Source organism: Lampetra fluviatilis, chromosome 14 (genome assembly GCF_964198595.1).
Source record: "Lampetra fluviatilis chromosome 14, kcLamFluv1.1, whole genome shotgun sequence".
Taxonomy (NCBI): domain Eukaryota; kingdom Metazoa; phylum Chordata; class Hyperoartia; order Petromyzontiformes; family Petromyzontidae; genus Lampetra; species Lampetra fluviatilis.
Genome location: NC_136288.1, coordinates 830530 through 858115, shown reverse-complemented (window position 1 = coordinate 858115; position 27586 = coordinate 830530). Strand labels below are relative to the sequence as shown.

The 27586-nt window shown below is 39.8% G+C and overlaps 11 non-coding genes across 11 annotated transcripts; all 11 read right to left on the bottom strand.

Moving 5' to 3' along the window:
* Positions 1 to 1398: 1398 nt before the first annotated feature.
* On the bottom strand, positions 1399 to 1470 carry TRNAE-CUC (transfer RNA glutamic acid (anticodon CUC)). The gene has a single exon. It is a non-coding gene; the product is annotated as a tRNA-Glu (tRNA).
* A 1211-nt stretch (positions 1471 to 2681) lies between these two features.
* TRNAE-CUC (transfer RNA glutamic acid (anticodon CUC)) lies at positions 2682 to 2753 on the bottom strand. The gene has a single exon. It is a non-coding gene; the product is annotated as a tRNA-Glu (tRNA).
* Positions 2754 to 4206: 1453 nt separating this feature from the next.
* Positions 4207 to 4278, bottom strand: TRNAE-CUC (transfer RNA glutamic acid (anticodon CUC)). The gene has a single exon. It is a non-coding gene; the product is annotated as a tRNA-Glu (tRNA).
* Positions 4279 to 6745: 2467 nt separating this feature from the next.
* TRNAE-CUC (transfer RNA glutamic acid (anticodon CUC)) lies at positions 6746 to 6817 on the bottom strand. The gene has a single exon. It is a non-coding gene; the product is annotated as a tRNA-Glu (tRNA).
* A 1466-nt stretch (positions 6818 to 8283) lies between these two features.
* TRNAE-CUC (transfer RNA glutamic acid (anticodon CUC)) lies at positions 8284 to 8355 on the bottom strand. The gene has a single exon. It is a non-coding gene; the product is annotated as a tRNA-Glu (tRNA).
* A 5356-nt stretch (positions 8356 to 13711) lies between these two features.
* On the bottom strand, positions 13712 to 13783 carry TRNAE-CUC (transfer RNA glutamic acid (anticodon CUC)). The gene has a single exon. It is a non-coding gene; the product is annotated as a tRNA-Glu (tRNA).
* A 1184-nt stretch (positions 13784 to 14967) lies between these two features.
* TRNAE-CUC (transfer RNA glutamic acid (anticodon CUC)) lies at positions 14968 to 15040 on the bottom strand. The gene has a single exon. It is a non-coding gene; the product is annotated as a tRNA-Glu (tRNA).
* Positions 15041 to 17641: 2601 nt separating this feature from the next.
* On the bottom strand, positions 17642 to 17713 carry TRNAE-CUC (transfer RNA glutamic acid (anticodon CUC)). The gene has a single exon. It is a non-coding gene; the product is annotated as a tRNA-Glu (tRNA).
* Positions 17714 to 18896: 1183 nt separating this feature from the next.
* Positions 18897 to 18969, bottom strand: TRNAE-CUC (transfer RNA glutamic acid (anticodon CUC)). Its single transcript has one exon. It is a non-coding gene; the product is annotated as a tRNA-Glu (tRNA).
* A 2600-nt stretch (positions 18970 to 21569) lies between these two features.
* TRNAE-CUC (transfer RNA glutamic acid (anticodon CUC)) lies at positions 21570 to 21641 on the bottom strand. The gene has a single exon. It is a non-coding gene; the product is annotated as a tRNA-Glu (tRNA).
* A 4972-nt stretch (positions 21642 to 26613) lies between these two features.
* Positions 26614 to 26685, bottom strand: TRNAE-CUC (transfer RNA glutamic acid (anticodon CUC)). The gene has a single exon. It is a non-coding gene; the product is annotated as a tRNA-Glu (tRNA).
* Between the last annotated feature and the right edge of the window lie 901 nt (positions 26686 to 27586).

Sequence of the window (27586 nt, the reverse complement as noted above, 5' to 3'; positions counted from 1 at the left end):
TCGAGAGTTGATGGAGCAATGGAATCTGTTCACGGGATTGACTTTGGAATCGTGATACCGTAAGAGATGGCGACTGCCTGGGAAAACCTTCGGTCAGCAGTAGAAGTTCAAGCCCAGTGATAATGCGGGACAGCCGGACACGTGGAGGCACAATCACCAATTTCCATGGTGTGGCAACTGGTTAGGTTTTGGCGCTCCCTCCGCCCCCGCTCGGGATCGAATCCCCGTAAGGGAAATAGTATTTTGGTTTCATTTTCAAAGCAGTTCCACGAATGCCTGAATTAAACGTATTTATATTATTGATTAATTCGGTAAAGTCACGTAAGTAGAAATAAAAAGTAAACAAAATCTAATGTTTTTTTTTAAGTAACAAAAATAAAAAAATGAATGGAAAATCATAAAAGCAAAAAACCTTCGCATTTTTAATTTTATTTAACTCTTTTCATTATTGGTTTTTTTCTTTCATAATTTCCAATGCATTTTTATCTTTATTTTATTTTTATTCTTTTTAATTGCATTTTTATTTTTATTTACGTGACTTTACCTAACGAACCAAGAATGTGAATTCCTGCAGTCACGAAAGTTTTAAGTAAAAAAATAGTTAACTTTTTTATTTACGTAAAAAGTGTTCTTTGACAGGGATTCTTACCCAGGCCACGGCAGTGAGAGCGCCGAATCCTAACCACTAGACCACCAGGGAAGCTGGTTGAGATGTCTCCACGTGTCCTGCTATCTTGGCACCTCCAACACCGGGAGCTCGCTCGAGAGTTGATGGTGCATTGGAATCTGTTCACGAGATTTACGTGGAATCGTTAGACCATAAGAGATGGCGACTGCCTGGGGAACACTTCAGTCAGCAATCGAAGATCAAGCCTGGTGATGATGCGGGACAGCAGGACACGTGGAGGTACATCTAACAACTTCCCTGGTGGTCTGGTGATTAAAATTCGAAGCTCTCAGTGCTGCGGTCTGGGTTCAGTACCCGGTCACGGAATGAGGCTCTTGGTGTCTTTTTAAAGCATTTAAACTTTTCCGTAAAGAAGAAAATAACTATATTCTTAGGTTTTTTCGGTAAAGTCACGTAGGTAAAACATCAAAATTAATGAAAATAAAATAAAATAAAAACAAAAATCACGACGTTTCGGAGGCAACACAAGTCTCCGTCATCAGGTGGGACCGTCACAGCCAGATTACACAGCCAGACGGTCCCACCTGATGACGGAGACTTGTGTTGCCTCCGAAACGTCGTGATTTTTGTTTTTATTTTATTTTATTTTCATTAATTTTGATGTTTTACCTACGTGACTTTACCGAAAAAACCTAAGAATATGATTCCTTGCAGTCAACAAAGCTTCAAATCTAAAAGAAAATAACTTTTTTTATTATTTATTAAAAGTGTTCCCTGACCGGGAATCGTACCCGGGCCACAGCGGTGAGAGCGCCGAATCCTAACCACTAGACCACCAGGGAATCTGGTTGAGGTGTCTCCACATGTCCTGCTGTCCTGGCACCTCCAACATCGGGAGCTCGCTCGAGAGTTGATGGAGCAATGGAATCTGTTCACGGGATTGACTGTGGAATCGTGATACCGTAAGAGATGGCGACTGCCTGGGAAAACCTTCGGTCAGCAGTAGAAGTTCAAGCCCAGTGATAATGCGGGACAGTCGGACACGTGGAGGCACAATCACCAATTTCCATGGTGTGGCAACTGGTTAGGTTTTGGCGCTCCCTCCGCCCCCGCTCGGGATCGAATCCCCGTGAGGGAAATAGTATTTTGGTTTCATTTTCAAAGCAGTTCCACGAATGCCTGAATTAAAAGTATTTATGATATTGATTAATTCGGTAAAGTCACATGAAGAGAAAAAAAAGTAAACAAAATACTAATATTGTTTTTAAGTAACAAAAATAAAAAAAATGAATGGAAAATCATAAAAGCAAAAAACCATACAATAAAAAATACGAAGACAAAATTCAAAATTAATTGAAAATAATAAAAGCAAAAAATCATCGAATTTATAATTTTATTTAACTTTTTTTCTTGGTTATTGTCTTTCATAATTTTCAATGCATTTTTATCTTTAATTTATTTTTATTATTTTTAATTGCATTTTTTTATTATTTTTTGTTTTTTTATTTACGTGACTTTACCTAACGGACCAAGAATATGAATTCCTGCAGTCACGAAAGTTTTAAGTAAAAAAATAGTTAACTTTTTTATTTACGTAAAAAGTGTTCTTTGACAGGGATTCTTACCCAGGCCGCTGCGGTGAAATGGCAAATCCTAACCACTAGACTACCAATGAAGCTGTTGGAGGTGCCTCCACGTGTCCTGCTATCCTGGCACCTCCAACATCGGGGAGCTGGCTCGAGAGTTGATGGTGCATTGGAATCTGTTCACGAGATTTACGTGGAATCGTTAGACCATAAAAGATGGCGACTGCCTGGGGAACACTTCAGTCAGCAATCGAAGATCAAGCCTGGTGATGATGCGGGACAGCAGGACACGTGGAGGTACATCTAACAACTTCCCTGGTGGTCTGGTGATTAAAATTCGAAGCTCTCAGTGCTGCGGTCTGGGTTCAGTTCCCGGTCACGGAATGAGGCTCTTGGTGTCTTTTTTAAAGCAGTTAAACTTTTCCGTAAAGAAGAAAATAACTTTTTTTATTGTTTATAAAAAAGTGTTCCCTGACCGGGAATCGAACCCGGGCCGCGGCGGTGAGAGCGCCGAATCCTAACCACTAGACCACCAGGGAAGCTGGTTAAAGTGTCTCCACATGTCCTGCTGTCCTGGCACCTCCAACATCGGGAGCTCGCTCGAGAGTTGATGGAGCAATGGAATCTGTTCACGGGATTGACTGTGGAATCGTGATACCGTAAGAGATGGCGACTGCCTGGGAAAACCTTCGGTCAGCAGTAGAAGTTCAAGCCCAGTGATAATGCGGGACAGCCGGACACGTGGAGGCACAATCACCAATTTCCATGGTGTGGCAACTGGTTAGGTTTTGGCGCTCCCTCCGCCCCCGCTCGGGATCGAATCCCCGTAAGGGAAATAGTATTTTGGTTTCATTTTCAAAGCAGTTCCACGAATGCCTGAATTAAACGTATTTATATTATTGATTAATTCGGTAAAGTCACGTAAGTAGAAATAAAAAGTAAACAAAATCTAATGTTTTTTTTTAAGTAACAAAAATAAAAAAATGAATGGAAAATCATAAAAGCAAAAAACCTTCGCATTTTTAATTTTATTTAACTCTTTTTATAATTGGTTTTTTTCTTTCATAATTTCCAATGCATTTTTATCTTTATTTTATTTTTATTCTTTTTAATTGCATTTTTATATTTATTTACGTGACTTTACCTAACGAACCAAGAATGTGAATTCCTGCAGTCACGAAAGTTTTAAGTAAAAAAATAGTTAACTTTTTTATTTACGTAAAAAGTGTTCTTTGACAGGGATTCTTACCCAGGCCGCAGCAGTGAGAGCGCCGAATCCTAACCACTAGACCACCAGGGAAGCTGGTTGAGATGTCTCCACGTGTCCTGCTATCTTGGCACCTCCAACACCGGGAGCTCGCTCGAGAGTTGATGGTGCATTGGAATCTGTTCACGAGATTTACGTGGAATCGTGAGACCATAAGAGATGGCAACTGCCTGGGGAACACTTCAGTCAGCAATCGAAGATCAAGCCTGGTGATGATGCGGGACAGCAGGACACGTGGAGATACATCTTACAACTTCCCTGGTGGTCTGGTGATTAAAATTCGGAGCTCTCAGTGCTGCGGTCTGGGTTCAGTTCCCGGTCACGGAATGAGGCTCTTGGTGTCTTTTTAAAGCATTTAAACTTTTCCGTAAAGAAGAAAATAACTATATTCTTAGGTTTTTTCGGTAAAGTCACGTAGGTAAAACATCAAAATTAATGAAAATAAAATAAAAACAAAAATCACGACGTTTCGGAGGCAACACAAGTCTCCGTCATCAGGTGGGACCGTCACAGCCAGATTACACAGCCAGACGGTCCCACCTTTTGACGGAGACTTGTGTTGCCTCCGAAACGTCGTGATTTTTGTTTTTATTTTATTTTATTTTCATTAATTTTGATGTTTTACCTACGTGACTTTACCGAAAAACCTAAGAATATGATTCCTTGCAGTCAACAAAGCTTCAAATCTAAAAGAAAATAACTTTTTTTATTATTTATTAAAAGTGTTCCCTGACCGGGAATCGTACCCGGGCCACAGCGGTGAGAGCGCCGAATCCTAACCACTAGACCACCAGGGAATCTGGTTGAGGTGTCTCCACATGTCCTGCTGTCCTGGCACCTCCAACATCGGGAGCTCGCTCGAGAGTTGATGGAGCAATGGAATCTGTTCACGGGATTGACTGTGGAATCGTGATACCGTAAGAGATGGCGACTGCCTGGGAAAACCTTCGGTCAGCAGTAGAAGTTCAAGCCCAGTGATAATGCGGGACAGTCGGACACGTGGAGGCACAATCACCAATTTCCATGGTGTGGCAACTGGTTAGGTTTTGGCGCTCCCTCCGCCCCCGCTCGGGATCGAATCCCCGTGAGGGAAATAGTATTTTGGTTTCATTTTCAAAGCAGTTCCACGAATGCCTGAATTAAAAGTATTTATGATATTGATTAATTCGGTAAAGTCACATGAAGAGAAAAAAAAGTAAACAAAATACTAATATTGTTTTTAAGTAACAAAAATAAAAAAATGAATGGAAAATCATAAAAGCAAAAAACCATACAATAAAAAAATACGAAGACAAAATTCAAAATTAATTGAAAATAATAAAAGCAAAAAATCATCGAATTTATAATTTTATTTAACTTTTTTTCTTGGTTATTGTCTTTCATAATTTTCAATGCATTTTTATCTTTAATTTATTTTTATTCTTTTTAATTGCATTTTTTTATTATTTTTTGTTTTTTATTTACGTGACTTTACCTAACGGACCAAGAATATGAATTCCTGCAGTCACGAAAGTTTTAAGTAAAAAAATAGTTAACTTTTTTATTTACGTAAAAAGTGTTCTTTGACAGGGATTCTTACCCAGGCCGCTGCGGTGAAATGGCAAATCCTAACCACTAGACTACCAATGAAGCTGTTGGAGGTGCCTCCACGTGTCCTGCTATCCTGGCACCTCCAACATCGGGGAGCTGGCTCGAGAGTTGATGGTGCATTGGAATCTGTTCACGAGATTTACGTGGAATCGTTAGACCATAAGAGATGGCGACTGCCTGGGGAACACTTCAGTCAGCAATCGAAGATCAAGCCTGGTGATGATGCGGGACAGCAGGACACGTGGAGGTACATCTAACAACTTCCCTGGTGGTCTGGTGATTAAAATTCGAAGCTCTCAGTGCTGCGGTCTGGGTTCAGTTCCCGGTCACGGAATGACGCTCTTGGTGTCTTTTTTAAAGCAGTTAAACTTTTCAGTAAAGAAGAAAATAACTTTTTTTATTGTTTATAAAAAAGTGTTCCCTGACCGGGAATCGAACATGGGCCGCGGCGGTGAGAGCGCCGAATCCTAACCACTAGACCACCAGGGAAGCTGGTAAAGGTGTCTCCACATGTCCTGCTGTCCTGGCACCTCCAACACCGGGAGCTCGCTCGAGAGTTGATGGAGCAATGGAATCTGTTCACGGTATTGACTGTGCCTGGGAAAACCTTCGGTCAGCAGTAGAAGTTCAAGCCTGGTGATAATGCAGGAAAACAGGACACGTGGAGGCACAATCACCAATTTCTCTGGTGTGGCAACTGGTTAGGTTTTGGCGCTCCCTCCGCGCCCGCTCGGGATCAATTCCCTGTAAGGGAAATAATATTTTGGTTTCATTTTCAAAGCAGTTCCACGAATGCCTGAATTTAAAGTATTTATAGTATTGATTAATTCTGTAAAGTCACGTAAATAGAAATAAAAAGTAAACAAAATACTAATGTTTTTTAAAGTAACGAAAATACAAAAAATTAATGGAAAATCATAAAAGCAAAAAAACATACAATAATAAAATACGAAGACAAAATAAAAAATCAATTGAAAATAATAAAAACAAAAAACCTTCGCATTTTTTATTTTATTTAATTATTTTTATTGTTGTTTTTTTTGTTTCATTATTTTCAATGCATTTTTATCTTTATTTTATTTTTATTCTTTTTAATTGCATTTTCATTATTTTTTGTTTTTTTATTTACGTGACTTTACCTAACGAACCGAGAATATGAATTCCTGCAGTCACGAAAGTTTTAAGTAATAAAATAGTTAACTTATTTATTTACGTAAAAAGTGTTCTTTGACAGGGATTCTTACCCAGGCCGCTGCGGTGAAATGGCAAATCCTATCCACTAGACTACTAGTGAAGCTGTTGGAGGTGCCTCCACGTGTCCTGCTATCCTGGCACCTCCAACACCGGGAGCTCGCTCGAGAGTTGATGGTGCATTGGAATCTGTTCACGAGATTTACGTGGAATCGTGAGACCATAAGAGATGGCGACTGCCTGGGGAAGACTTCAGTCAGCAATCGAAGATCAAACCTGGTGATGATGCGGGACAGCAGGACACGTGGAGGTACATCTAACAACTTCCCTGGTGGTCTGGTGATTAAAATTCGAAGCTCTCAGTGCTGCGGTCTGGGTTCAGTTCCCGGTCACGGAATGAGGCTCTTGGTGTCTTTTTAAAGCAGTTAAACTTTTCCATAAAGAATAAAATAACTTTTTTTATTATTTATAAAAAAAAAAGTGTTCCCTGACCGGGAATCGAACCCAGGCCGCGGTGGTGAGAGCGCCGAATCCTAACCATTAGACCACCAGGAAATCTGGTTGAGGTGTCTCCACATGTCCTGCTGTCCTGGCACCTCCAACACCGAGAGCTCGCTCGAGAGTTGATGGAGCAATGGAATCTGTTCACGGGATTGACTGTGGAATCGTGATACCGTAAGAGATGGCGACTGCCTGGGAAAACCTTCGGTCAGCAGTAGAAGTTCAAGCCCAGTGATAATGCGGGACAGCCGGACACGTGGAGGCACAATCACCAATTTCCATGGTGTGGCAACTGGTTAGGTTTTGGCGCTCCCTCCGCCCCAGCTCGGGATCGAATCCCCGTAAGGGAAATAGTATTTTGGTTTCATTTTCAAAGCAGTTCCACGAATGCCTGAATTAAAAGTATTTATATTATTGATTAATTCGGTAAAGTCACGTAAGTAGAAATAAAAAGTAAACAAAATACTAATGTTTTTTTTTAAGTAACAAAAATTAAAAAATGAATGGAAAATCATAAAAGCAAAAAACCTTCGCATTTTTAATTTTATTTAACTCTTTTTATTATTGTTTTTTTTCTTTCATAATTTTCAATGCATTTTTATCTTTATTTTATTTTTATTCTTTTTAATTGCATTTTTATTATTTTTTTTTATTTACGTGACTTTACCTAACGAACCAAGAATGTGAATTCCTGCAGTCACGAAAGTTTTAAGTAAAAAAATAGTTAACTTTTTTATTTACGTAAAAAGTGTTCTTTGACAGGGATTCTTACCCAGGCGCTGAGGTGAAATGGCAAATCCTAACCACTAGACTACCAGTGAAGCTGTTGGAGGTGCCTCCACGTGTCCTGCTATCCTGGCACCTCCAACACCGGGAGCTCGCTCGAGAGTTGATGGTGCATTGGAATCTGTTCACGAGATTTACGTGGAATCGTGAGACCATAAGAGATGGCGACTGCCTGGGGAACACTTCAGTCAGCAATCGAAGATCAAGCCTGGTGATGATGCGGGACAGCAGGACACGTGGAGGTACATCTTACAACTTCCCTGGTGGTCTGGTGATTAAAATTCGAAGCTCTCAGTGCTGCGGTCTGGGTTCAGTTCCCGGTCATAGAATGAGGCTCTTGGTGTCTTTTTAAAGCAGTTAAACTTTTCCGTAAAGAAGAAAATAACTATATTCTTAGGTTTTTTCGGTAAAGTCACGTAGGTAAAACATCAAAATTAATGAAAATAAAATAAAATAAAAACAAAAATCACGACGTTTCGGAGGCAACACAAGTCTCCGTCATCAGGTGGGACCGTCACAGCCAGATTACACAGCCAGACGGTCCCACCTGATGACGGAGACTTGTGTTGCCTCTGAAACGTCGTGATTTTTGTTTTTATTTTATTTTATTTTCATTAATTTTGATGTTTTACCTACGTGACTTTACCGAAAAAACCTAAGAATATGATTCCTTGCAGTCAATAAAGCTTCAAATCTAAAAGAAAATAACTTTTTTTTATTATTTATTAAAAGTGTTCCCTGACCGGGAATCGAACCCGGGCCGCAGCGGTGAGAGCGCCGAATCCTAACCACTAGACCACCAGGGAATCTGGTTGAGGTGCCTCCACATGTCCTGCTGTCCTGGCACCTCCAACACCGGGAGCTCGCTCGAGAGTTGATGGAGCAATGGAATCTGTTCACGGGATTGACTGTGCCTGGGAAAACCTTCGGTCAGCAGTAGAAGTTCAAGCCTGGTGATAATGCAGGAAAACAGGACACGTGGAGGCACAATCACCAATTTCTCTGGTGTGGCAACTGGTTAGGTTTTGGCGCTCCCTCCGCGCCCGCTCGGGATCAAATCCCTGTAAGGGAAATAATATTTTGGTTTCATTTTCAAAGCAGTTCCACGAATGCCTGAATTAAAAGTATTTATAGTATTGATTAATTCTGTAAAGTCTCGTAAATAGAAATAAAAAGTAAACAAAATACTAATGTTTTTTTAAAGTAACGAAAATACAAAAAATTAATGGAAAATCATGAAAGCAAAAAAACATACAATAAAAAAATACGAAGACAAAATAAAAAATCAATTGAAAATAATAAAAACAAAAAACCTTCGCATTTTTTATTTTATTTAATTCTTTTTATTGTTGTTTTTTTTCTTTCATTATTTTCAATGCATTTTTATCTTTATTTTATTTTTATTCTTTTTAATTGCATTTTCATTATTTTTTGTTTTTTTATTTACGTGACTTTACCTAACGAACCAAGAATATGAATTCCTGCAGTCACGAAAGTTTTAAGTAATAAAATAGTTAACTTATTTATTTACGTAAAAAGTGTTCTTTGACAGGGATTCTTACCCAGGCCGCTGCGGTGAAATGGCAAATCCTAACCACTAGACTACCAGTGAAGCTGTTGGAGGTGCCTCCACGTGTCCTGCTATCCTGGCACCTCCAACACCGGGAGCTCGCTCGAGAGTTGATGGTGCATTGGAATCTGTTCACGAGATTTACGTGGAATCGTGATACCATAAGAGATGGCGACTGCCTGGGGAACACTTCAGTCAGCAATCGAAGATCAAACCTGGTGATGATGCGGGACAGCAGGACACGTGGAGGTACATCTAACAACTTCCCTGGTGGTCTGGTGATTAAAATTCGAAGCTCTCAGTGCTGCGGTCTGGGTTCAGTTCCCGGTCACTGAATGAGGTTCTTGGTGTCTTTTTAAAGCAGTTAAACTTTTCCGTAAAGAAGAAAATAACTTTTTTTATTATTTATAAAAAAAAAAGTGTTCCGTGACCGGGAATCGAACCCGGGCCGCAGTGGTGAGAGCGCCGAATCCTAACCACTAGACCACCAGGAAATCTGGTTGAGGTGTCTCCACATGTCCTGCTGTCCTGGCACCTCCAACACCGGGAGCTCGCTCGAGAGTTGATGGAGCAATGGAATCTGTTCACGGGATTGACTGTGGAATCGTGATACCGTAAGAGATGGCGACTGCCTGGGAAAACCTTCGGTCAGCAGTAGAAGTTCAAGCCTGGTGATAATGCGGGACAGCAGGACACGTGGAGGCACAATCACCAATTTCCATGGTGTGGCAACTGGTTAGGTTTTGGCGCTCCCTCCGCCCCCGCTCGGGATCGAATCCCCGTAAGGGAAATAGTATTTTGGTTTCATTTTCAAAGCAGTTCCACGAATGCCTGAATTAAAAGTATTTATGTTATTGATTAATTCGGTAAAGTCACATGAATAGAAAAAAAAGTAAACAAAATACTAATATTGTTTTAAAGTAACAAAAATAAAAAATAAATGGAAAATCATAAAAGCAAAAAACCATACAATAAAAAAATACGAAGACAAAATTCAAAATTAATTGAAAATAATAAAAGCAAAAAATCATCGAATTTATAAATTTATTTAACTTTTTTTTCTTGGTTATTGTCTTTCATAATTTTCAATGCATTTTTATCTTTAATTTATTTTTATTCTTTTTAATTGCATTTTTTTTATTATTTTTTGTTTTTTATTCACGTGACTTTACCTAACGGACCAAGAATATGAATTCCTGCAGTCACGAAAGTTTTAAGTAAAAAAATAGTTAACTTTTTTATTTACGTAAAAAGTGTTCTTTGACAGGGATTCTTACCCAGGCCGCTGCGATGAAATGGCAAATCCTAACCACTAGACTACCAATGAAGCTGTTGGAGGTGCCTCCACGTGTCCTGCTATCCTGGCACCTCCAACATCGGGGAGCTGGCTCGAGAGTTGATGGTGCATTGGAATCTGTTCACGAGATTTACGTGGAATCGTGAGACCATAAGAGATGGCGACTGCCTGGGGAACACTTCAGTCAGCAATCGAATATCAAGCCTGGTGATGATGCGGGACAGCAGGACACGTGGAGAAACATCTAACAACTTCCATGGTGGTCTGGTGATTAAAATTCGATGCTCTCAGTGCTGCGGTCTGGGTTCAGTTCCCGGTCACGGAATGATGCTCTTGGTGTCTTTTTTTTATAGCAGTTAAACTTTTCCGTAAAAAAGAAAATTACTTTTTTTATTGTTTATAAAAAAAAGTGTTCTCTGACGGGAATCGAACCCAGGCCGCGGCAGTGAGAGCGCCGAATCCTAACCATTAGACCACCAGGGAAGCTGGTTGAGATGTCTCCACATGTCCTGCTGTCCTGGCACCTCCAACACCGGAAGCTCGCTCGAGAGTTGATGGAGCAATGGAATCTGTTCACGGGATTGACTGTGGAATCGTGATACCGTAAGAGATGGCGACTGCCTGGGAAAACCTTCGGTCAGCAGTAGAAGTTCAAGCCCAGTGATAATGCGGGACAGCCGGACACGTGGAGGCACAATCACCAATTTCCATGGTGTGGCAACTGGTTAGGTTTTGGCGCTCCCTCCGCCCCCGCTCGGGATCGAATCCCCGTAAGGGAAATAGTATTTTGGTTTCATTTTCAAAGCAGTTCCACGAATGCCTGAATTAAAAGTATTTATGTTATTGATTAATTCGGTAAAGTCACATGAATAGAAAAAAAAGTAAACAAAATACTAATATTGTTTTAAAGTAACAAAAATAAAAAAATGAATGGAAAATCATAAAAGCAAAAAACCATACAATAAAAAAATACGAAGACAAAATTCAAAATTAATTGAAAATAATAAAAGCAAAAAATCATCGAATTTATAATTTTATTTAACTTTTTTTTCTTGGTTATTGTCTTTCATAATTTTCAATGCATTTTTATCTTTAATTTATTTTGATTCTTTTTAATTGCATTTTTTTATTATTTTTTGTTTTTTATTCACGTGACTTTACCTAACGGACCAAGAATATGAATTCCTGCAGTCACGAAAGTTTTAAGTAAAAAAATAGTTAACTTTTTTATTTACGTAAAAAGTGTTCTTTGACAGGGATTCTTACCCAGGCCGCTGCGGTGAAATGGCAAATCCTAACCACTAGACTACCAATGAAGCTGTTGGATGTGCCTCCACGTGTCCTACTATCCTGGCACCTCCAACATCGGGGAGCTGGCTCGAGAGTTGATGGTGCATTGGAATCTGTTCACGAGATTTACGTGGAATCGTTAGACCATAAGAGATGGCGACTGCCTGGGGAACACTTCAGTCAGCAATCGAAGATCAAGCCTGGTGATGGTGCGGGACAGCAGGACACGTGGAGGTACATCTAACAACTTCCCTGGTGGTCTGGTGATTAAAATTCGAAGCTCTCAGTGCTGCGGTCTGGGTTCAGTTCCCGGTCACGGAATGACGCTCTTGGTGTCTTTTTTATAGCAGTTAAACTTTTCCGTAAAGAAGAAAATAACTTTTTTTATTGTTTATAAAAAAAAGTGTTCTCTGACGGGAATCGAACCCAGGCCGCGGCAGTGAGAGCGCCGAATCCTAACCACTAGACCACCAGGGAAGCTGGTTGAGATGTCTCCACATGTCCTGCTGTCCTGGCACCTCCAACACCGGAAGCTCGCTCGAAAGTTGATGGAGCAATGGAATCTGTTCACGGGATTGACTGTGGAATCGTGATACCGTAAGAGATGGCGACTGCCTGGGAAAACCTTCGGTCAGCAGTAGAAGTTCAAGCCCAGTGATAATGCGGGACAGCCGGACACGTGGAGGCACAATCACCAATTTCCATGGTGTGGCAACTGGTTAGGTTTTGGCGCTCCCTCCGCCCCCGCTCGGGATCGAATCCCCGTAAGGGAAATAGTATTTTGGTTTCATTTTCAAAGCAGTTCCACGAATGCCTGAATTAAAAGTATTTATGTTATTGATTAATTCGGTAAAGTCACATGAATAGAAAAAAAAGTAAACAAAATACTAATATTGTTTTAAAGTAACAAAAATAAAAAAATGAATGGAAAATCATAAAAGCAAAAAACCATACAATAAAAAAATACGAAGACAAAATTCAAAATTAATTGAAAATAATTAAAGCAAAAAATCATCGAATTTATAATTTTATTTAACTTTTTTTTCTTGGTTATTGTCTTTCATAATTTTCAATGCATTTTTTTCTTTAATTTATTTTTATTTTTTTTAATTGCATTTTTTATTATTTTTTGTTTTTTATTCACGTGACTTTACCTAACGGACCAAGAATATGAATTCCTGCAGTCACGAAAGTTTTAAGTAAAAAAATAGTTAACTTTTTTATTTACGTAAAAAGTGTTCTTTGACAGGGATTCTTACCCAGGCCGCTGCGGTGAAATGGCAAATCCTAACCACTAGACTACCAATGAAGCTGTTGGAGGTGCCTCCACGTGTCCTGCTATCCTGGCACCTCCAACATCGGGGAGCTGGCTCGAGAGTTGATGGTGCATTTTAATCTGTTCACGAGATTTACGTGGAATCGTTAGACCATAAGAGATGGCGACTGCCTGGGGAACACTTCAGTCAGCAATCGAAGATCAAGCCTGGTGATGGTGCGGGACAGCAGGACACGTGGAGGTACATCTAACAACTTCCCTGGTGGTCTGGTGATTAAAATTCGAAGCTCTCAGTGCTGCGGTCTGGGTTCAGTTCCCGGTCATAGAATGAGGCTCTTGGTGTCTTTTTAAAGCAGTTAAACTTTTCCGTAAAGAAGAAAATAACTATATTCTTAGGTTTTTTCGGTAAAGTCACGTAGGTAAAACATCTAAATTAATGAAAATAAAATAAAATAAAAACAAAAATCACGACGTTTCGGAGGCAACACAAGTCTCCATCATCAGGTGGGACCGTCACAGCCAGATTACACAGCCAGACGGTCCCACCTGATGACGGAGACTTGTGTTGCCTCTGAAACGTCGTGATTTTTGTTTTTATTTTATTTTCATTAATTTTGATGTTTTACCTACGTGACTTTACCGAAAAAACCTAAGAATATGATTCCTTGCAGTCACGAAAGCTTCAAATCTAAAAGAAAAAAAACTTTTTTTATTATTTATTAAAAAGTGTTCCCTGACCGGGAATCGAACCCGGGCCGCGGCGGTGAGAGCACCGAATCCTAACCACTAGACCACCAGGGAATCTGGTTGAGGTGTCTCCACATGTCCTGCTGTCCTGGCACCTCCAACACCGGGAGCTCGCTCGAGAGTTGATGGAGCACTGGAATCTGTTCACGGGATTGACTGTGCCTGGGAAAACCTTCGGTCAGCAGTAGAAGTTCAAGCCTGGTGATAATGCAGGAAAACAGGACACGTGGAGGCACAATCACCAATTTCTCTGGTGTGGCAACTGGTTAGGTTTTGGCGCTCCCTCCGCGCCCGCTCGGGATCAAATCCCCGTAAGGGAAAAAATATTTTGGTTTCATTTTCAAAGCAGTTCCACGAATGCCTGAATTAAAAGTATTTATAGTATTGATTAATTCTGTAAAGTCACGTGAATAGAAATAAAAAGTAAACAAAATACTAATGTTTTTTTAAAGTAACGAAAATACAAAAAATTAATGGAAAATCATAAAAGCAAAAAACCATACAATAAAAAAATAGGAAGACAAAATTAAAAATCAATTGAAAATAATAAAAACAAAAAACCTTCGCATTTTTTATTTAATTTAATTATTTTCATTGTTGTTTTTTTTCTTTCATTATTTTCAATGCATTTTTATCTTTATTTTATTTTTATTCTTTTTAATTGCATTTTTATTATTTTTTGTTTTTTTATTTACGTGACTTTACCTAACGAACCAAGAATATGAATTCCTGCAGTCACGAAAGTTTTAAGTAATAAAATATTTAACTTTTTTATTTACGTAAAAAGTGTTCTTTGACAGGGATTCTTACCCAGGCCGCTGCGGTGAAATGGCAAATCCTAACCACTAGACTACCAGTGAAGCTGTTGGAGGTGCCTCCACGTGTCCTGCTATCCTGGCACCTCCAACACCGGGAGCTCGCTCGAGAGTTGATGGTGCATTGGAATCTGTTCACGAGATTTACGTGGAATCGTGAGACCATAAGAGATGGCGACTGCCTGGGGAACACTTCAGTCAGCAATCGAAGATCAAACCTGGTGATGATGCGGGACAGCAGGACACGTGGAGGTACATCTAACAACTTCCCTGGTGGTCTGGAGATTAAAATTCGAAGCTCTCAGTGCTGCGGTCTGGGTTCAGTTCCCGGTCACGGAATGAGGCTCTTGGTGTCTTTTTAAAGCAGTTAAACTTTTCCGTAAAGAAGAAAATAACTTTTTTTATTATTCATAAAAAAAAGTGTTCCTTGACCGGGAATCGAACCCGGGTCCGCGGCGGTGAGAGCGCCGAATCCTAACCACTAGACCACCAGGAAATCTGGTTGAAGTGTCTCCACATGTCCTGCTGTCCTGGCACCTCCAACACCGGGAGCTCGCTCGAGAGTTGATGGAGCAATGGAATCTGTTCACGGGATTGACTGTGGAATCGTGATACCGTAAGAGATGGCGACTGCCTGGGAAAACCTTCGGTCAGCAGTAGAAGTTCAAACCTGGTGATAATGCGGGACAGCAGGACACGTGGAGGGACAATCACCAATTTCCCTGGTGTGGCAACTGGTTAGGTTTTGGCGCTCCCTCCGCCCCCGCTTGGGATCGAATCCCCGTCAGGGAAATAGTATTTTTCGATTAAAAGCTTTCGTGACTGCAGGGATTCATCTTCTTGGTTTTTTCGGTAAAGTCACGTAGAAGGGAAGTAATAAAATAATAAAAATAAAACATAATAAAATGAAACAATTCTCACGACGTTTCGGCCACAACGCAAGCAGCCGTCCTCAGGTGAAGAATGAGACACTCAAGCTAGGAACTTACATATAAGCTGGGTTGGGGGTGGTAGAAGAGCCCTTAACAAAAAGAATGTGCATATCAAGATGAGTTTAGCATATACATGGGAAATGCGCAGGGGGCGGGGGGGCTTCAAAGTCATACCATGTCCACGCACTATGCAGGATCAAGAGCACCAAGGGGGGGTGCAGGGATTAGTATTAACAAAGGAAAGGAATGCCAATGATATGTAGCTGCAGTAACTAAACAACACCGTAGAAAACTAAGGTATAAACTACATACAAAGACTAAAATATAAACTGCATAGCACCATCAGTATACCTACTATACTCTACAATAAGCTGAGTTACTAATAGCAAGTAATACATCACAATTCTACGTCGTAAAAGTTATATAATATGCTTCCCTGTAAGAGAATAAAGTTTAGAGGGAAGCATATTATATAACTTTTACGACGTAGAATTGTAATGTATTACTTGCTGTTAGTAACTCAGCTTATTGTAGAGTATAGTAGGTATACTGATGGTGCTATGCAGTTTATATTTTAGTCTTTGTATGTAGTTTATACCTTAGTTTTCTACGGTGTTGTTTAGTTACTGCAGCTATATATCATTGGCATTCCTTTCCTTTGTTAATGCTAATCCCTGCACCCCCCCTTGGTGCTCTTGATCCTGCATAGTGCGTGGACATGGTATGACTTTGAAGCCCCCCCGCCCCCTGCGCATTTCCCATGTATATGCTAAACTCATCTTGATATGCACATTCTTTTTGTTAAGGCGCTCTTCTACCACCCCCAACCCAGCTTATATGTAAGTTCCTAGCTTGAGTGTCTCATTCTTCACCTGAGGACGGCTGCTTGCGTTGTGGCCGAAACGTCGTGAGAATTGTTTCATTTTATTATGTTTTATTTTTATTATTTTATTACTTCCCTTCTACGTGACTTTACCGAAAAAACCAAGAAGAGGAAATAGTATTTTGGTTTCATTTTCAAAACAGTTCCACGAATACCTGAATTAAAAGTATTTATAGTATTGATTAATTCGGTAAAGTCATGTAAATAGAAATAAAAAGTAAACAAAATACTAATGTTTTTTTTTAAGTAACAAAAATAAAAAAATGAATGGAAAATCATAAAAGCAAAAAACCTTCGCATTTTTAATTTTATTTAACTCTTTTTATTATTGGTTTTTTTCTTTCATAATTTTCAATGCATTTTTATCTTTATTTTATTTTTATTCTTTTTAATTGCATTTTTATTATTTTTTTTATTTACGTGACTTTACCTAACGAACCAAGAATGTGAATTCCTGCAGTCACGAAAGTTTTAAGTAAAAAAATAGTTAACTTTTTTATTTACGTAAAAAGTGTTCTTTGACAGGGATTCTTACCCAGGCGCTGAGGTGAAATGGCAAATCCTAACCACTAGACTACCAGTGAAGCTGTTGGAGGTGCCTCCACGTGTCCTGCTATCCTGGCACCTCCAACACCGGGAGCTCGCTCGAGAGTTGATGGTGCATTGGAATCTGTTCACGAGATTTACGTGGAATCGTGAGACCATAAGAGATGGCGACTGCCTGGGGAACACTTCAGTCAGCAATCGAAGATCAAGCCTGGTGATGATGCGGGACAGCAGGACACGTGGAGGTACATCTTACAACTTCCCTGGTGGTCTGGTGATTAAAATTCGAAGCTCTCAGTGCTGCGGTCTGGGTTCAGTTCGCGGTCACGGAATGAGGCTCTTGGTGTCTTTTTAAAGCAGTTAAACTTTTCCGTAAAGAAGAAAATAACTATATTCTTAGGTTTTTTCGGTAAAGTCACGTAGGTAAAACATCAAAATTAATGAAAATAAAATAAAATAAAAACAAAAATCACGACGTTTCGGAGGCAACACAAGTCTCCGTCATCAGGTGGGACCGTCACAGCCAGATTACACAGCCAGACGGTCCCACCTGATGACGGAGACTTGTGTTGCCTCTGAAACGTCGTGATTTTTGTTTTTATTTTATTTTATTTTCATTAATTTTGATGTTTTACCTACGTGACTTTACCGAAAAAACCTAAGAATATGATTCCTTGCAGTCAATAAAGCTTCAAATCTAAAAGAAAATAACTTTTTTTATTATTTATTAAAAGTGTTCCCTGACCGGGAATCGAACCCGGGCCGCGGCGGTGAGAGCGCCGAATCCTAACCACTAGACCACCAGGGAATCTGGTTGAGGTGTCTCCACATGTCCTGCTGTCCTGGCACCTCCAACACCGGGAGCTCGCTCGAGAGTTGATGGAGCACTGGAATCTGTTCACGGGATTGACTGTGCCTGGGAAAACCTTCGGTCAGCAGTAGAAGTTCAAGCCTGGTGATAATGCAGGAAAACAGGACACGTGGAGGCACAATCACCAATTTCTCTGGTGTGGCAACTGGTTAGGTTTTGGCGCTCCCTCCGCGCCCGCTCGGGATCAAATCCCCGTAAGGGAAAAAATATTTTGGTTTCATTTTCAAAGCAGTTCCACGAATGCCTGAATTAAAAGTATTTATAGTATTGATTAATTCTGTAAAGTCACGTGAATAGAAATAAAAAGTAAACAAAATACTAATGTTTTTTTAAAGTAACGAAAATACAAAAAATTAATGGAAAATCATAAAAGCAAAAAACCATACAATAAAAAAATAGGAAGACAAAATTAAAAATCAATTGAAAATAATAAAAACAAAAAACCTTCGCATTTTTTATTTAATTTAATTATTTTTATTGTTGTTTTTTTTCTTTCATTATTTTCAATGCATTTTTATCTTTATTTTATTTTTATTCTTTTTAATTGCATTTTTATTATTTTTTGTTTTTTTATTTACGTGACTTTACCTAACGAACCAAGAATATGAATTCCTGCAGTCACGAAAGTTTTAAGTAATAAAATATTTAACTTTTTTATTTACGTAAAAAGTGTTCTTTGACAGGGATTCTTACCCAGGCCGCTGCGGTGAAATGGCAAATCCTAACCACTAGACTACCAGTGAAGCTGTTGGAGGTGCCTCCACGTGTCCTGCTATCCTGGCACCTCCAACACCGGGAGCTCGCTCGAGAGTTGATGGTGCATTGGAATCTGTTCACGAGATTTACGTGGAATCGTGAGACCATAAGAGATGGCGACTGCCTGGGGAACACTTCAGTCAGCAATCGAAGATCAAACCTGGTGATGATGCGGGACAGCAGGACACGTGGAGGTACATCTAACAACTTCCCTGGTGGTCTGGAGATTAAAATTCGAAGCTCTCAGTGCTGCGGTCTGGGTTCAGTTCCCGGTCACGGAATGAGGCTCTTGGTGTCTTTTTAAAGCAGTTAAACTTTTCCGTAAAGAAGAAAATAACTTTTTATATTATTCATAAAAAAAGTGTTCCTTGACCGGGAATCGAACCCGGGTCAGCGGCGGTGAGAGCGCCGAATCCTAACCACTAGACCACCAGGAAATCTGGTTGAAGTGTCTCCACATGTCCTGCTGTCCTGGCACCTCCAACACCGGGAGCTCGCTCGAGAGTTGATGGAGCAATGGAATCTGTTCACGGGATTGACTGTGGAATCGTGATACCGTAAGAGATGGCGACTGCCTGGGAAAACCTTCGGTCAGCAGTAGAAGTTCAAACCTGGTGATAATGCGGGACAGCAGGACACGTGGAGGGACAATCACCAATTTCCCTGGTGTGGCAACTGGTTAGGTTTTGGCGCTCCCTCCGCCCCCGCTTGGGATCGAATCCCCGTCAGGGAAATAGTATTTTTCGATTAAAAGCTTTCGTGACTGCAGGGATTCATCTTCTTGGTTTTTTCGGTAAAGTCACGTAGAAGGGAAGTAATAAAATAATAAAAATAAAACATAATAAAATGAAACAATTCTCACGACGTTTCGGCCACAACGCAAGCAGCCGTCCTCAGGTGAAGAATGAGACACTCAAGCTAGGAACTTACATATAAGCTGGGTTGGGGGTGGTAGAAGAGCCCTTAACAAAAAGAATGTGCATATCAATATGAGTTTAGCATATACATGGGAAATGCGCAGGGGGCGGGGGGGCTTCAAAGTCATACCATGTCCACGCACTATGCAGGATCAAGAGCACCAAGGGGGGGTGCAGGGATTAGTATTAACAAAGGAAAGGAATGCCAATGATATGTAGCTGCAGTAACTAAACAACACCGTAGAAAACTAAGGTATAAACTACATACAAAGACTAAAATATAAACTGCATAGCACCATCAGTATACCTACTATACTCTACAATAAGCTGAGTTACTAATAGCAAGTAATACATCACAATTCTACGTCGTAAAAGTTATATAATATGCTTCCCTGTAAGAGAATAAAGTTTAGAGGGAAGCATATTATATAACTTTTACGACGTAGAATTGTAATGTATTACTTGCTGTTAGTAACTCAGCTTATTGTAGAGTATAGTAGGTATACTGATGGTGCTATGCAGTTTATATTTTAGTCTTTGTATGTAGTTTATACCTTAGTTTTCTACGGTGTTGTTTAGTTACTGCAGCTATATATCATTGGCATTCCTTTCCTTTGTTAATGCTAATCCCTGCACCCCCCCTTGGTGCTCTTGATCCTGCATAGTGCGTGGACATGGTATGACTTTGAAGCCCCCCCGCCCCCTGCGCATTTCCCATGTATATGCTAAACTCATCTTGATATGCACATTCTTTTTGTTAAGGCGCTCTTCTACCACCCCCAACCCAGCTTATATGTAAGTTCCTAGCTTGAGTGTCTCATTCTTCACCTGAGGACGGCTGCTTGCGTTGTGGCCGAAACGTCGTGAGAATTGTTTCATTTTATTATGTTTTATTTTTATTATTTTATTACTTCCCTTCTACGTGACTTTACCGAAAAAACCAAGAAGAGGAAATAGTATTTTGGTTTCATTTTCAAAACAGTTCCACGAATACCTGAATTAAAAGTATTTATAGTATTGATTAATTCGGTAAAGTCATGTAAATAGAAATAAAAAGTAAACAAAATACTAATGTTTTTTTTTAAGTAACAAAAATAAAAAAATGAATGGAAAATCATAAAAGCAAAAAACCTTCGCATTTTTAATTTTATTTAACTCTTTTTATTATTGGTTTTTTTCTTTCATAATTTTCAATGCATTTTTATCTTTATTTTATTTTTATTCTTTTTAATTGCATTTTTTTTTTTTTTTTATTTACGTGACTTTACCTAACGAACCAAGAATGTGAATTCCTGCAGTCACGAAAGTTTTAAGTAAAAAAATAGTTAACTTTTTTATTTACGTAAAAAGTGTTCTTTGACAGGGATTCTTACCCAGGCGCTGAGGTGAAATGGCAAATCCTAACCACTAGACTACCAGTGAAGCTGTTGGAGGTGCCTCCACGTGTCCTGCTATCCTGGCACCTCCAACACCGGGAGCTCGCTCGAGAGTTGATGGTGCATTGGAATCTGTTCACGAGATTTACGTGGAATCGTGAGACCATAAGAGATGGCGACTGCCTGGGGAACACTTCAGTCAGCAATCGAAGATCAAGCCTGGTGATGATGCGGGACAGCAGGACACGTGGAGGTACATCTTACAACTTCCCTGGTGGTCTGGTGATTAAAATTCGAAGCTCTCAGTGCTGCGGTCTGGGTTCAGTTCGCGGTCACGGAATGAGGCTCTTGGTGTCTTTTTAAAGCAGTTAAACTTTTCCGTAAAGAAGAAAATAACTATATTCTTAGGTTTTTTCGGTAAAGTCACGTAGGTAAAACATCAAAATTAATGAAAATAAAATAAAATAAAAACAAAAATCACGACGTTTCGGAGGCAACACAAGTCTCCGTCATCAGGTGGGACCGTCACAGCCAGATTACACAGCCAGACGGTCCCACCTGATGACGGAGACTTGTGTTGCCTCTGAAACGTCGTGATTTTTGTTTTTATTTTATTTTATTTTCATTAATTTTGATGTTTTACCTACGTGACTTTACCGAAAAAACCTAAGAATATGATTCCTTGCAGTCAATAAAGCTTCAAATCTAAAAGAAAATAACTTTTTTTATTATTTATTAAAAGTGTTCCCTGACCGGGAATCGAACCCGGGCCGCGGCGGTGAGAGCGCCGAATCCTAACCACTAGACCACCAGGGAATCTGGTTGAGGTGCCTCCACATGTCCTGCTGTCCTGGCACCTCCAACACCGGGAGCTCGCTCGAGAGTTTATGGAGCAATGGAATCTGTTCACGGGATTGACTGTGCCTGGGAAAACCTTCGGTCAGCAGTAGAAGTTCAAGCCTGGTGATAATGCAGGAAAACAGGACACGTGGAGGCACAATCACCAATTTCTCTGGTGTGGCAACTGGTTAGGTTTTAGCGCTCCCTCCGCGCCCGCTCGGGATCAAATCCCTGTAAGGGAAATAATATTTTGGTTTCATTTTCAAAGCAGTTCCACGAATGCCTGAATTAAAAGTATTTATAGTATTGATTAATTCTGTAAAGTCTCGTAAATAGAAATATAAAGTAAACAAAATACTAATGTTTTTTTAAAGTAACGAAAATACAAAAAATTAATGGAAAATCATAAAAGCAAAAAACATACAATAAAAAAATACGAAGACAAAATAAAAAATCAATTGAAAATAATAAAAACAAAAAACCTTCGCATTTTTTATTTAATTTAATTCTTTTTATTGTTGTTTTTTTTCTTTCATTATTTTCAATGCATTTTTATCTTTTTTTTATTTTTATTCTTTTTAATTGCATTTTCATTATTTTTTGTTTTTTTATTTACGTGACTTTACCTAACGAACCAAGAATATGAATTCCTGCAGTCACGAAAGTTTTAAGTAATAAAATAGTTAACTTATTTATTTACGTAAAAGTGTTCTTTGACAGGGATTCTTACCCAGGCCGCTGCGGTGAAATGGCAAATCCTAACCACTAGACTACCAGTGAAGCTGTTGGAGGTGCCTCCACGTGTCCTGCTATCCTGGCACCTCCAACACCGGGAGCTCGCTCGAGAGTTGATGGTGCATTGGAATCTGTTCACGAGATTTACGTGGAATCGTGATACCATAAGAGATGGCGACTGCCTGGGGAACACTTCAGTCAGCAATCGAAGATCAAACCTGGTGATGATGCGGGACAGCAGGACACGTGGAGGTACATCTAACAACTTCCCTGGTGGTCTGGTGATTAAAATTCGAAGCTCTCAGTGCTGCGGTCTGGGTTCAGTTCCCGGTCACGGAATGAGGTTCTTGGTGTCTTTTTAAAGCAGTTAAACTTTTCCGTAAAGAAGAAAATAACTTTTTTTATTATTTATAAAAAAAAGTGTTCCCTGACCGGGAATCGAACCCGGGCCGCTGTGGTGAGAGCGCCGAATCCTAACCACTAGACCACCAGGAAATCTGGTTGAGGTGTCTCCACATGTCCTGCTGTCCTGGCACCTCCAACACCGGGAGCTCGCTCGAGAGTTGATGGAGCAATGGAATCTGTTCACGGGATTGACTGTGGAATCGTGATACCGTAAGAGATGGCGACTGCCTGGGAAAACCTTCGGTCAGCAGTAGAAGTTCCAGCCTGGTGATAATGCGGGACAGCAGGACACGTGGAGGCACAATCACCAATTTCCATGGTGTGGCAACTGGTTAGGTTTTGGCGCTCCCTCCGCCCCCGCTCGGGATCGAATCCCCGTAAGGGAAATAGTATTTTGGTTTCATTTTCAAAGCAGTTCCACGAATGCCTGAATTAAAAGTATTTATGTTATTGATTAATTCGGTAAAGTCACATGAATAGAAAAAAAAGTAAACAAAATACTAATATTGTTTTAAAGTAACAAAAATAAAAAAATAAATGGAAAATCATAAAAGCAAAAAACCATACAATAAAAAAATACGAAGACAAAATTCAAAATTAATTGAAAATAATAAAAGCAAAAAATCATCGAATTTATAATTTTATTTAACTTTTTTTTCTTGGTTATTGTCTTTCATAATTTTCAATGCATTTTTATCTTTAATTTATTTTTATTCTTTTTAATTGCATTTTTTTATTTTTTTTTGTTTTTTATTCACGTGACTTTACCTAACGGACCAAGAATATGAATTCCTGCAGTCACGAAAGTTTTAAGTAAAAAAATAGTTAACTTTTTTATTTACGTAAAAAGTGTTCTTTGACAGGGATTCTTACCCAGGCCGCTGCGGTGAAATGGCAAATCCTAACCACTAGACTACCAATGAAGCTGTTGGAGGTGCCTCCACGTGTCCTGCTATCCTGGCACCTCCAACATCGGGGAGCTGGCTCGAGAGTTGATGGTGCATTGGAATCTGTTCACGAGATTTACGTGGAATCGTGAGACCATAAGAGATGGCGACTGCCTGGGGAACACTTCAGTCAGCAATCGAATATCAAGCCTGGTGATGATGCGGGACAGCAGGACACGTGGAGAAACATCTAACAACTTCCATGGTGGTCTGGTGATTAAAATTCGATGCTCTCAGTGCTGCGGTCTGGGTTCAGTTCCCGGTCACGGAATGAGGCTCTTGGTGTCTTTTTTATAGCAGTTAAACTTTTCCGTAAAGAAGAAAATAACTTTTTTTATTGTTTATAAAAAAAAGTGTTCTCTGACGGGAAGCGAACCCAGGCCGCGGCAGTGAGAGCGCCGAATCCTAACCACTAGACCACCAGGGAAGCTGGTTGAGATGTCTCCACATGTCCTGCTGTCCTGGCACCTCCAACACCGGAAGCTCGCTCGAGAGTTGATGGAGCAATGGAATCTGTTCACGGGATTGACTGTGGAATCGTGATACCGTAAGAGATGGCGACTGCCTGGGAAAACCTTCGGTCAGCAGTAGAAGTTCAAGCCCAGTGATAATGCGGGACAGCCGGACACGTGGAGACACAATCACCAATTTCCATGGTGTGGCAACTGGTTAGGTTTTGGCGCTCCCTCCGCCCCCGCTCGGGATCGAATCCCCGTAAGGGAAATAGTATTTTGGTTTCATTTTCAAAGCAGTTCCACGAATGCCTGAATTAAAAGTATTTATGTTATTGATTAATTCGGTAAAGTCACGTAAGTAGAAATAAAAAGTAAACAAAATTCTAATGTTTTTTTTTAAGTAACAAAAATAAAAAAATGAATGGAAAATCATAAAAGCAAAAAACCTTCGCATTTTTAATTTTATTTAACTCTTTTTATTATTGGTTTTTTTCTTTCATAATTTTCAATGCATTTTTATCTTTATTTTATTTTCATTTTTTTTAATTGCATTTTTTATTATTATTTTTATTTACTTGACTTTACCTAACGAACCAAGAATATGAATTCCTGCAGTCACGAAAGTTTTAAGTAAAAAAGTAGTTAACTTTTTTATTTACGTAAAAAGTGTTATTTGACAGGGATTCTTACCCAGGCCGCTGCGGTGAAATGGCAAATCCTAACCACTAGACTACCAGTGAAGCTGTTGGAGGTGCCTCCACGTGTCCTGCTATCCTGGCACCTCCAACACCGGGAGCTCGCTCGAGAGTTGATGGTGCATTGGAATCTGTTCACGAGATTTACGTGGAATCGTGAGACCATAAGAGATGGCGACTGCCTGGGGAACACTTCAGTCAGCAATCGAAGATCAAGCCTGGTGATGATGCTGGACAGCAGGACACGTGGAGAAACATCTAACAACTTCCCTGGTGGTCTGGTGATTAAAATTCGAAGCTCTCAGTGCTGCGGTCTGGGTTCAGTTCCCGGTCACGGAATGAGGCTCTTGGTGTCTTTTTTATAGCAGTTAAACTTTTCCGTAAAGAAGAAAATAACTTTTTTTATTGTTTATAAAAAAAAGTGTTCCCTGACGGGAATCGAACCCGGGCCGCAGCAGTGAGAGCGCCGAATCCTAACCACTAGACCACCAGGGAAGCTGGTTGAGATGTCTCCACATGTCCTGCTGTCCTGGCACCTCCAACACCGGGAGCTCGCTCGAGAGTTGATGGAGCAATGGAATCTGTTCACGGGATTGACTGTGGAATCGTGATACCGTAAGAGATGGCGACTGCCTGGGAAAACCTTCGGTCAGCAGTAGAAGTTCAAGCCCAGTGATAATGCGGGACAGCAGGACACGTGGAGGCACAATCACCAATTTCCCTGGTGTGGCAACTGGTTAGGTTTTGGCGCTCCCTCCGCCCCCGCTCGGAATCGAATCCCCGTAAGGGAAATAGTATTTTGGTTTCATTTTCAAAGCAGTTCCACGAATGCCTGAATTAAAAGTATTTATACTATTGATTAATTCGGTAAAGTCACGTAAATAGAAATAAAAAGCAAACAAAATACAAAAGACAATAATTTTTCAAAGTAACAAAAATAAAAAATGAATGGAAAATCATAAAAGCAAAAAACCAAACAATAAAAAAATACGAAGACAAAATTAAAAATCAATTGAAAATAATGAAAGCAAAAAACCTTCGCATTTTTAATTTTATTTTACTCTTTTTATTGTTGTTTTTTTTCTTTCATAATTTTCAATGCATTTTTTCTTTATTTTATTTTTATTCTTTTTAATTGCATTTTTTATTATTTTTTGTTTTTATTTACGTGACTTTACCTAACGAACCAAGAATATGAATTCCTGCAGTCACGAAAGTTTTAAGTAAAAAAATAGTTAACTTTTTTATTTACGTAAAAAGTGTTCTTTGACAGGGACTCTTACCCAGGCCGCTGCGGTGAAATGGCAAATCCTAACCACTAGACTACCAGTGAAGCTGTTGGAGGTGCCTCCACGTGTCCTGCTATCCTGGCACCTCAAACATCGGGAGCTGGCTCGAGAGTTGATGGTGCATTGGAATCTGTTCACGAGATTTACGTGGAATCGTGAGACCATAAGAGATGGCGACTGCCTGGGGAACACTTCAGTCAGCAATCGATGATCAAGCCTGGTGATGTTACCGGACAGCAGGACACGTGGAGGACATCTAACAACTTCCCTGGTGGTCTGGTGATTAAAATTTGAAGTTCTCAGTGCTGCGGTCTGGGTTCAGTTCCCGGTCACCGAATGAGGCTCTTTGTGTCTTTTTTAAAGCAGTTAAACTTTTCCGTAAAGAAGAAAATAACTTTTCTTATTGTTTATAAAAAAAATGGTTCCCTGACCGGGAATCGAACCCGGGCCGCGGCGATGAGAGCACCGAATCCTAACCACTAGACCACCAGGTAAGCTGGTTGAGGTGTCTCCACATGTCCTGCTGTCCTGGCACCTCCAACACCGGGAGCTCGCTCGAGAGTTGATGGAGCAATGGAATCTGTTCACGGGATTGACTGTGGAATCGTGATACCGTTAGAGATGGCGACTGCCTGGGAAAACCTTCGGTCAGCAGTAGAAGTTCAAGCCTGGTGATAATGCGGGAAAACATGACACGTGGAGGCACAATCACCAATTTCCCTGGTGTGGCAACTGGTTAGGTTTTGCCGCTCCCTCCGCCCCCGCTCGGGATCGAATCCCCGTAAAGGAAATAGTATTTTGGTATCATTTTCAAAGCAGTTCCACGAATGCCTCAATTAAAAGTATTTATATTATTGATTAATTCGGTAAAGTCACATGAATAGAAAAAAAGTAAACAAAATACAAATATTGTTTTTAAGAAATAAAAATAAAAAAATGAATGGAAAATAATAAAAGCAAAAAACCATACAATAAAAAATACGAAGACAAAATTTAAAATGAATTGAAAATAATAAAATAAAAAAACTTCGAATTTATAATTTTATTTAACTTTTTTTTGTTGGTTATTTTCTTTCATAATTTTCAATGCATTTTTATCTTTATTTTATTTTTATTCTTTTTAATTGCATTTTTTATTATTTTTTGTTTTTTATTTACGTGACTTTACCTAACGGACCAAGAATATGAATTCCTGCAGTCACGAAAGTTTTAAGCAAAAAAATAGTTAACTTTTATATTTACGTAAAAAGTGTTCTTTCACAGGGATTCTTACCCAGGCCGCTGCGGTGAAATGGCAAATCCTAACCACTAGACTACCAATGAAGCTGTTGGAGGTGCCTCCACGTGTCCTGCTATCCTGGCACCTCCAACATCGGGAGCTGGCTCGAGAGTTGA